This window comes from Chiloscyllium plagiosum, chromosome 2 (assembly GCF_004010195.1).
Source record: "Chiloscyllium plagiosum isolate BGI_BamShark_2017 chromosome 2, ASM401019v2, whole genome shotgun sequence".
NCBI lineage: Eukaryota > Metazoa > Chordata > Chondrichthyes > Orectolobiformes > Hemiscylliidae > Chiloscyllium > Chiloscyllium plagiosum.
Genome location: NC_057711.1, coordinates 68,586,483 through 68,597,399, shown reverse-complemented (window position 1 = coordinate 68,597,399; position 10,917 = coordinate 68,586,483). Strand labels below are relative to the sequence as shown.

At 42.0% G+C, this 10,917-nt stretch overlaps 1 long non-coding RNA gene across 1 annotated transcript; it reads left to right on the top strand.

Moving 5' to 3' along the window:
• The first annotated feature begins 383 nt into the window (after nucleotides 1–383).
• On the top strand, nucleotides 384–6,833 carry LOC122565537. Its single transcript, XR_006316201.1, has 3 exons — nucleotides 384–469; nucleotides 1,249–1,356; nucleotides 6,367–6,833. It is a non-coding gene; the product is annotated as an uncharacterized LOC122565537 (long non-coding RNA).
• The last annotated feature ends 4,084 nt before the right edge of the window (nucleotides 6,834–10,917 follow it).

Sequence of the window (10,917 nt, the reverse complement as noted above, 5' to 3'; positions counted from 1 at the left end):
GCCTAGTTCAGTGTTCAAGTTGGGCGTATGCCCCTGTGTATAGACAATCTCTGCTGTACCCATTTCCATGCTAGTTTCTGGTGTGTTTCCAGAGTGCACTATCAGTGAATAATAGAAGTACCAGAATGGGTTAGTTGGTTCTCAGTGTCAATGTCCATGGAAGATGAGTGCATGGAGTGGCATGGAGTGTGCCTGAGTTGTTGCCTGGTGTCCAACATGTTGGCTGTTTGGAGCAAGCAACGAGCTGGATCCATCAGCCACGCATTCTGTTTCTATGTCATGTTTTCTCAATAGCGAGCAAGTTTGGTGAGAAAGGAGGCTGAATATTAATGAGGTGAGTTGTGGCATTATCAAGTATTTAACAAGCATTAATTCATGTCAATAGGCACCTCATCACTGCCTGGAGAGAATCTCATCAAAACTGTTGTGAAAAACATACAAGGTGAAGCAAGCTGGTCTTGATGTCAAGGTGGGTCTGACTGCACTTGTTGCCCAATTCTGCCGCACATCTCACTATAGACCCTGATGAGGTTTCCACCCTATCATATAATTTTCTGAAAACTGCTTGTCCCTGAAAGGTTTAGACTTTCCAAATTAAGATTAATTGAATTTTTGGGAAAAATTGAAGGTGTTCTTACATTCTATCATATTGTGTAGGTTTTTTCCCCCATGATCGGTATTGCAGATCATACCTCTGTAATGTGGCAACCTCAGGATTTGACCTTTGCAGGAACAGAGAATTGGCCAGACCATGGCAGGTTACATATCTATAGGCCTTGCCATGACCTCAGCTCAACAGTGCCACACCCTGCCCCAACCCTGACCCAAACACAGTGGCCTAGTCCAGGATGAGCACAGAGGCATCGCCCAGGATCCATGCACAGTAGCCTAGCCCCTAACTTGTATAGATGACCCCATACTAACAGTCCACAGTGAATGCTGAACCATGGAGGTTGCCAGACAAGAGTGCCAGGTAAGGGAGGTAGGATCTAGATTGGTGGTATTGCTTAGGTGAAAAGATACTGTTCATCAAACTTGCATATATGGCATTCATTGCTCTTAATGGTGAGCTGGCACACTGAACAGGAGATATTGCTTCTGTTGCAGTGTTGCAGGAGCTGTGCTTGTTGTTGCTAATATAACTTCCTGTAGTGATGTTTCTGATGTTGCTGATGATGTTTTCTGTTGTTCCAGATCTGGTGCAGGTCAAATATCATTCAGTTTCATCTCCTTTGCTTCCTGTTTCAGAAGTGAGCGTGTAATCTTGGTTTCTCCACATCAGCCACAACTTTTGCCAAGCTTGAGGTTTTTATGATCAGACCCTGTCTAAGTCAGCTTTGTCCTCTCGAGCTCAAGGTAAGGGTTAAATGTTTCTGTTGAAGTGCTGACCATCTCTTTTCAATGATGCATTAATTGGTTTTCTCACCTTCTCGAGTTAATTGCAGGAGGTATTTGGCTCGGCAGAGTAATCTTATATTTTCTTCCAGTAAATAACTCTGCAGCAGATTTCATGTCAGCCTTGACTGGTGTGAATTTGAATGACAAGAAGGCAGGATTTGGCCTTCCTGTGTCTCTTAGTTGGGGTTTCAATTTTGTGTACAGAGGTGTATTTCTATGAAACCATGTCTCTGAAGGTAGTGTGGTGATGAGGCGATGATGTTGATCTGTCCCATACAGTTCAGCGAATTCCTTACATTCTCAGGATGTGAATTGGGTGCCATTATCACATATTCATTTTTCAGGACCCTGCTACTCAGCAATCAGAACTCACACAACATTGAGATGATTGCTATGGCTCTCAAGTCAAACCCAGAGTGGGCTGTAGCAGCGGAGAAGGAAAGTTAGACTCTCTTTTAGGTTATCTTTTTTAGAATTTTCTTCTAAGTTAATGTGAATGGCACCTGTGTATAGGTGATGGTACACACTTGTCACTGTATTTTGTATTGAATACATGTGGCAATAAATGAGTTAGAGTCATACAGTCATAGAGATATGCAGCACGGAAGCAGACCCTTCGGTCCAACCCATCCATGTCGAGCCGATATCCCAACCCAATCTAATCCCACCTGCCAGCACCCGGCCCATATCCCTCCAAACCCTTCCTATTCATATACCCATTCAGATGCCTCTTAAATATTGCAATTGTACCAGCCTGCACCACTTCCTCTGGCAGCTCATTCCATACACGTACCCCCCTCTTTCTGCTCTGTGTTTCTGTACTTCTGGCATAAACTGCAAGCTGACACCATGGGCTTTTCCCCATTTTTAAACAGTTTTGAGGAGTTTCATGCAGAGTTTTCCTTTGTGAGCCTTGCTGACTTCTCACTCGTAATGCTCTTCTGTTCACCTCATTAACTATACATCCAGCCTGAATGGTGCTTCCTTCACACCATGTTGCAGTTGGGAGTGGCAGAAGTATTCACTGGTGCCAGGACAGCCTGGCATCAGGTCACAGGAACCATATTTCAACACCAGCTGCAAACCAGTTCAAACACTGAAAACAAGGAAATGCGTTGACGTGCAATTCCAAAGGACATGGCTGGGAGAGCAAAGGTGGTTCCCTCCTTCACCAACAGAGACCTTAAAGCCCTGACCAGGTGGTAGAGAAGAGGCTACCATCTCTCCCTCGGTCTGATAAAAGAGTCCTCAGCATTCTGGTCTGAAGTAGCCACCTGGATCAGTGTAATGTCCATGGTGCAACAATGCCCACCCTGCATTGACTTTAGTTCTGCCAATGCATCCACCTCCCACCAAGACTCATGGGGCTATACCACTTTCATTACTGCACGTAACATCTTCCTTTGATGATTCCATTCCCCAACCACCCCCACCCCCCTCAAACTACTAGCCCCCTCCAGCCCTCTGCACTTCCTACTGAATCACTCACTCGGGATTCCTCACCACCTTTCCTGCACCTCCACCATCACTGACAGCTCTTCAGCCACTTTCATCTCTTTCAATCCCTCCTTTTTGTGCCTATACAAGAAGAAACAATTGACAGTGGGCTAAAAGAACCGAAACGGGTGGTAGGCTGTTCCGCCTCCTCTACCCTGCCTGCAACCCTCAACATTGTGGAATTTGAAGCTGAGGATGATGAGCCTGCAATTGGTCTGGATGCTCCCAACATGTATGGTCCTCTGAGCTGCAAAAGCCACCAGAGTTGTTGACCAAACTTTCATGGCCAACAGATTCGACTATAGGCAGGATATCCAGGGCTGTGGGCCCCTGAACTGAGGGCAAATAGAAAGAAAATCATCTGACTGCACATGTGTGAGATGGCTGACACTTCATTGTAAATAGAATAACACATTTGTAAATATATTGGCACTTTACAGTACTACCTGTCTGACCTACTGTAATTTTATTTGCAAATACACAAGTGAAACCAAAGTAGCTAACCTTCCTTAGTGCCATACATTGTTAGGACCCTATCTGAGGGAGGGCTACTTTTTCTTTCTGAGACTTATTGGAACATAACTTCTTGTCATTCTTGAAGCCTTCACACAGTTAATAAAGTTGTCCTTTATTCAAAACAAAGAAAGACAAAACAACAAAGATGGAATTGCAGCTTAGGGACAAAGCAGGGCCTGCTTACCTATGGACAAACAACAAATTTGTTATCCATGAATTATGTCTTCACCACCTCAGATTTATTGGAAATAGGTGCCATGTTACTTTTACACCCGGTGCTGCGCCACTCTATCATGGTGAAGGCAATGTTTCTCCTGCTCAATGTCCTATCCTTATTCTTCAGCAAACTGACACTTCAACATCAATCATGTCCCCTCTTCTCCTGCTCTAGTTGTTCAGATGCTAGAATTAGGACATGCACTCTACTTTGAACAACAAGGCACACCCCCAAAATCAAGCCAAACACTGGAACCTTACTTTGAGTAGGTCTATCGCCTGCCATGATTGTCCTGGTGGAATTATGGGCCTCATTGTGTCTATGGCAGTCTCTGTCAACAAAGATCAGAATCCATGAATGAAAATAAAACTCCAGGTTCAAATTTATATACTGTACAGCCTTTGCTCATAAGACAATCTGCCCATTTTAGGTATTTCATTCCAACAAATCTTCTCTGAACTTCTCCAATGTATTTACGTCATTGTTTAAATAAAAAGACAAATGTCATGGTAGGATAGGTCCACTCCCTGCAACATTTTTCATTTGCAAAGGGGTCATTAAACTGGAGTTTTAGTCCTACTGACACTTCCATAATGTTTGATGAAAGCAAACTTTTCTGATCATTAAGTGAGGTTAGTATTGGGCTTGACTATAATGTCCTCAGATATTGAGGGCTTATTGACACTATTCACCTGTAAAAAGTGACATATTTTATGTAGTGTTGGTAGGTAACTTTGATCTATAGACTGTGCACTAGCAAAACAGTCAACTCAATTTGCACAGCAGGGGAGAGAAAGAGGGAATGTTTATATTGCCACTTCCAATCCTTGACATTGTATTTTTGTTGTCCATTTGTTTAAACGGTGAAGGTGATGTCACCGGCGAAATAGATTAAGCAGTTACAGATCATGGCACTGCAAAGAATCCATCTTTTTCTTTATGATTACACCGGAATCTGTCTTTTGATATATCATTTTTATGAAGCAAAAGATATGTTTATGTAGAAGAAAACTCCTTATTAAATAGAAAAGAAATGACTTATCTGCAGACATATATTCCTCTTCTATATGATATGGACATATTTGTTATAAAATTGTTTATAAGTTCAGCCAAGCATATCTTTGCCTGCATGAAACAGTTTGAAGCAGGAATACTGGCCAACAGAACCTAGGAATTAATTTTGTTACCTCAAATGGACCAGAGAGAGACATTCTTCATGTGAATACTCTCTGATTAAACAAAAGGATTTTATATGATACCTTGGGACTTGTAACTGATTTTCTATGTAATCAGCCAAGTTAAATATAAACATGTTTTTTAAAATCTTTGCATGTCATAGTTATTACTGTTTCCACGAACAGTTTTCTTTCCTTTAAGTATTAAAATCCCACAGCTGGTGAGTCCTTGAAGCAAAGCACAGATGGAGGTATTGAATATATTTGAAAATAATTTCTAGCGATGTATTGCCCTCTATGTCTCATGGATAAACAAAGAAAGACAGCAGGCAGGATTCCTTGCCCCAAGGGAAGAAACATGGTAAACAAGAATTTTTGGGTGGGCAAATGTTCTATTGATTTTCCTTCAAGGCATATCTATGGTTGGGTGGATGGGGGTTATATTATTATTCTTTTTGGAATTTGGATTGTTTTAAAAGGAGAGACAGATGGATGTGAGCCAGTGCTGTGAAGGTTTTCTTCAAAGGTCAGAAAGTCATTCTGGAGCAGTGATGTAAATTCACCAGTCCAATAAGATATACAATTGCAATCAAATACTTTGCAGACTTATGAAGTGTTAACAGAGAACTTGGGCATTTGTGACAGGCTGTGTAAACACATTAAGCCATTAGTTTTGGTTTGACTTCAGTTCAAAAGAAAATATGAATCTCGTTCAAAAAGGAAAAACAAATCTCTTAGCAGGAGCTTTTATCAGATCATGCTATCAGACTTGGCAAAGCATCAGAGATTGCTTTCTGTCGTTCAAAAAAATAAATTGGACTGAATAAGTTAAATAGAAACTTGAAAAGTTAAGATAGGAGTAATGTTTCTTTGGACTTGAGTTGACTGATTAGTTTACTTTTTTTTAAGATTAGATTACATTACAGTGTGGAAACAGGCCCTTCGGCCCAACAAGTCCACACTGACCCGCCAAAGCACAACCCACCCATACCCCTACATTTACCCCTTACCTAACACTATGGGCAATTTAGCATGGCCAATTCACCTGACCTGCACATCTTTGGACTGTGGGAGGAAACTGGAGCACCCGGAGGAAACCCACACAGACATGGGGAAAACGTGCAAACTCCACACAGACAGTCGCCTGAGGCGGGAATTGAACCCGGGTCTCCGGCGCTGTGAGGCAGCAGTGCTAACCACTGTGTCACTGTGCCGCCCTGTACTTTCTTTTGCACAGTAAACTTATGTTCTGTTGTTAAATAATATTTGCAAGCTTGTGTGGATTCTTTGCAGTGACCAACCATCACGTCAGCTAAGGAAAGTGATGGTCTATCAAACCAGAATTTGAAATAGCTTTATTGTCACAAGTAGTCACATGAGTACAATGAAACGTTTACAAGTTACGACTTATGGCGCCATGTTAGAGACCAAGGTACCTAAGTACTGATTCTTAGGTATAAATTCTTAGGGAAAACAAATGGAAAAAATATTAAATTAAACATCCAACAACAAAATAGAAGTGTAGTGGAATAAGAGTTCAGAATAACTGTTCTTTCAACCCAGACCATGCCAGACTTCACCTTGAGGCCGGGAATTTTGGAGCCAAGTGCACGTGGAGGCCGGGAGGTTGTATCCACACTAAAGACTAGATTTGAGTTCACGCTGAGGCCGGAGGTCATATCCATACTGAGGACTGGATTTGAGTTCACGCTGAAGCCAGGAGGTCGTGTACACACTGTGGTCTGGATTTGAGTTCACGTTGAGGCCGGAGGTCGTATCCATACTGAGGACTGGATTTGAGTTCACGCTGAAGCCAGGAGGTCGTGTACACACTGTGGTCTGGATTTGAGTTCACGCTGAGGCTAGAGGTCGTGTCCACACTGAGGACTGGATTCGAGTTCATGCTGAGGTCAGGTGGTCGTGTCTACTCTGAGGTCTGAATTCAATTCCACACTGATGCCAGGTGATGATTTCTACTCTGAGGTCTGGATTTCAGTCCACGCTGGCTTTCAGCCCAGATGTCGCCAATGTGGCCTGAAGATAGGAAATAGAAAGAAAAATAAACACGAAAGTAAGCAAGCAAAGAAAAGAAATGGACGGAGTGGATGAATTTTGGCTCAGGAGTTCTACTGTGCCACCATCTTGTAGTGGGGGTGCTGGGTAGAAGAAATTTAAAAATCACTCAACACCAAGTTATAGTCCAACAGATTTATTTGGAAGCACTAGCTTTTGGAGCGCTGCTCCTTCATCAGGTGGAGAATAAGATTGTAAGACACAGAATTTATAGCAAAAGTTTACCGTGTGATGTAACTGAAATTATATATTGGAAAAAGATCTGGATTGTTTGTTAAGTCTCCCATCTTTTAGAATGACCATGTTGGTTTCAGTTCGTTCAGCTTTCAAAGCGCTGCTCTTTCATCTGCTAACTACTTGACGAAGGAGCAGCGCTCCAAAGGCTTGTACTTCCAAATAAACCTGTTGGATTATAATTGCTGTTGTGCGATTTTTAACTTTGGCCATCTTGGAGTTAGTTGTTGTATATTCAAATCCTTGTTTTCCAATCACCCCACAGTTTTGCGGCCTTCATGTTGATTAGATTAAATTCCTTCCCACAGACGGAACAGGCAAAACAACATCTTTCCACAAAGGGTGATGATATTCAAATCCTGATGAAATGTGTGATTCTGTCAGATCTTGGTGTGATGTGACATTTTCCTTGAGTTTCCTGCCTGCAAATTTTCTCATGTAATATCCTGTAAAAGGAATTTACAGAATCCATGACTTCTAGTCCAGGATAGAAATCCAAAAGAGACAAACATTTCTCTTGATTTGAATTTGCTTTGTGGAAATGCTCCCTCTCTCACTCCTTCACAACCGAAGGCTGTTCATGCAGCCAGCTGAAACTTGCCTCCCAAGGAAGATGGCTGCTGTGCACAAGTCCCACATATGATTTCCCCCAATAAAGATGGCTGCAATAAACCCAGGCCTGTTGCTGCATGAGGCCTGCAGCCATTTTCCTATTTCCTGCAAAATTGCGTCCAGAAGCTCTCAGTTCAAATCTGGCAGCCTGTACCAAGCGTTTATGTAGCCTCCCAATCCATACTGACACTATTCCCTACCTGCTGTCCATTTCTTCCACTTTAACATATACATCAACTCCCATATTTGCCAGTCACAGTGGCATTGTGGTTATGTGGGAATATGGTTATGTACTTCCATGCAGGCTTCATTCTGGGTTCTGACTTGTCCAGTATGACTATCAGCTGGTACCATAACACATTGCAGAAAGTACAGCCAAGATGCTACCTAATAAGCTCAAGGTTTTCTGTGCGCTTTCTGAAAGCCTAAACTGTTTCCGAGAAAACATAATTGACCCAACGATTCTGAGATAGGAAGGTTGTAAGTCAAAAATGAGATTTTCAACCAATCCAACCTAATCTGGTAATATCTAAATATTTATGGTTAAAAATTGATATGCAATGATTTTAATAATTCCCACTTGTTTGATGAATTAGTGTGGAGTTGACTGTTACTTGGCTGGTATTTCGTTTAGATGTGTAGATGTACCAACTCCATTACCCCCTGAGGTCTCAATTCTTCCTGAGCACCCCACTGCACAGATATTGGTCTTTGATCAGTTTGAAACTCTCACGAGGTCAAAAGATTATTGAAGGAACTAGACAAAGGAAAGACTGTAACCCACAGTAACATCTCACTGGAGTGCTAAGACATGAGCTCCAGTATTAGCCACTGTTTTTGTCAATTTATACCAATACAGTTACAACATTGGTAACAATGTAAAAGATTCACAGGAGTGTTTTGTCCACAGCATGACAAACCTAAACCAACCTGCTCTCCATCACAAGGAAGTTAATGGAAGGTACTATCGGCAATGCTGTCAACATATACTCTACATTGAGTCCATGGTTAAACATTCGGGTTAAACATGTGCGTTGTCATCCCATACCCAATTACCACTTTCCACTTCATCCTTTCAGCTTTCCTCCATGTTAAATTCTGATTGGAGAAAGTATTGAGAATGTCAAGGATATAGGAAATACACTGGGTAGGGGAATTGAGAGGACCTAAAAATTAGGTGTTAATCTAGTGAACCTTACAACACCAGCACTACGTGCATACCAAATAGGGGAAATAGCATGTGATATTCAGAGGTAAGCAATCTCACAACCAATAGATCAGATCAAGTTCTACACTCGTGGCAAGTCCAGCCATGATTGATGGTTGACAATTAAGCAACCAATAGAAGGAAGAGGATCTCCAAATATGCCCAATCTCAATGATAGGTGAAAACAGCAGATCAGTGCAAAAGACAAGGCTGTAAAATTGCATATGCGTTAAGCCAGAAGTGCTGAGCGTGTGAGCTAACCCCATCATCACAGATTCCAATCTTCAGCAAATTCAATTCACTTCAAATGATATCAAGAAATTTCTGAATGCACTGGATACAGCAAAAACTGAGTGTCCAGGCAATCCCTTTATCATAATTGAATCCCTGACCATCAAAACCTTGCAAGTTACCGTTGATTAGAAATCAATCTGAGCCCAGTCACACAAAGACTGCGATTCCAAGTACAGGTCACATTTGAGGAATTATGCAGATTGAACTCACACCCTTACTGCCAATACACATACATCATCTACAAGATACAAGTCAGGCATGTGATGGAATAGGCTCCAACAGCACTCAAGAAGCTCAGCACTACCCAGGACAAAGCAGCTTGCTTGATTGGCACCTTCAACATTTGCTTCCTGGACCATTGACCCACAGCGGATACATTGGCAACCCAGTGAGAGAATGTGTACATGTGACAGTTACTCTTATTAATATTAAAGGATTGAGCTGTTTGTAAACAATTGTTCCTGTTGTTTTTCTAATTGTTAGCTGAAATTGCGTTGGTTTCCCAAATGCATTCCCACTGCAACATGCTGCAGTTGCTGCACTTCATTCATGTTAGTTCAGAGTTAGTTTCAGTGCTGCGTTTTTTCCTGTTTACTGGTCGCACATTAATCAAGAGTGTTCAATTATACATATTTCAGGTACCCCTTAATTTCATTTTTTCCAGAATTATTTTACTGGTGTATATTAAGATTCTTGATGTCTCCGATGTCTCGTGACTGTGATTTCGTATGAATTTTAAAAACAGTGCTGCTTTCAGAAATGTTTTAGTCAGTATTCTTCATTTATAAAATGAAGCAACATATGTTAAGTATGTTCTTGTGTATGATATTTTTTCCTTATTTTTATGAAAACTTATCAAAATATTAATCAAGCAGAGCGTTAATAAGTTTTATTTGCAGAAAAAAAAGTATTGTATAAACACAATAAGCCACTTTAACTAGTTTGATGGTGCCAGAGGCCAAAAGATGAGTGCATGTTTTAACTAGCTATGCCATACATTTCATGGAAAATTTAGACTGGATTAGATTCCCTACAGTGTAGAAACAGGCTCTTCGACCCAACAAGTCCACACCAACCCTCCGAAGAGTAACCCACCCATTCCCATTTCCTTCTGACTAATGCACCTAACACTAGGGGCAATTTACCTGACTTGCACATCTTTGGACTGTGGGAGGAAACTGGAGCATCCGGAGGAAACCCACGCAGACACAGGGAGAATGCGCAAATTCCACACAGACAGTCACCTAGGCTGGAATCAAACCTGGGACCCTGGTGCTGTGAGGCAGCAGTGCTAACCACTGAGCCACCAAGCCACCCATTTACTGGTCCACTAATCTCCCCTTTCAGCACCTTTATGAAAATGGTTCATATGCCTGACTGATGTAGGTGGGAGCTGAAAATGTGTTGCTGGAAAAGCGCAGCAGGTCAGGCAACATCCAAGGAGCAGGAGAATCGACGTTTCGGGTATGAACATAGAACATAGAACATAGAAGAATACAGCGCAGTACAGGCCCTTCGGCCCTCGATGTTGCGCCGATCCAAGCCCACCTAACCTACACTAGCCCACTATCCTCCATATGCCTATCCAATGCCCGCTTAAATGCCCATAATGAGGGAGAGTCCACCACTGCTACTGGCAGGGCATTCCATGAACTCACGACTTGCTGAGTAAAGAACCTACCCCTAACATCTCT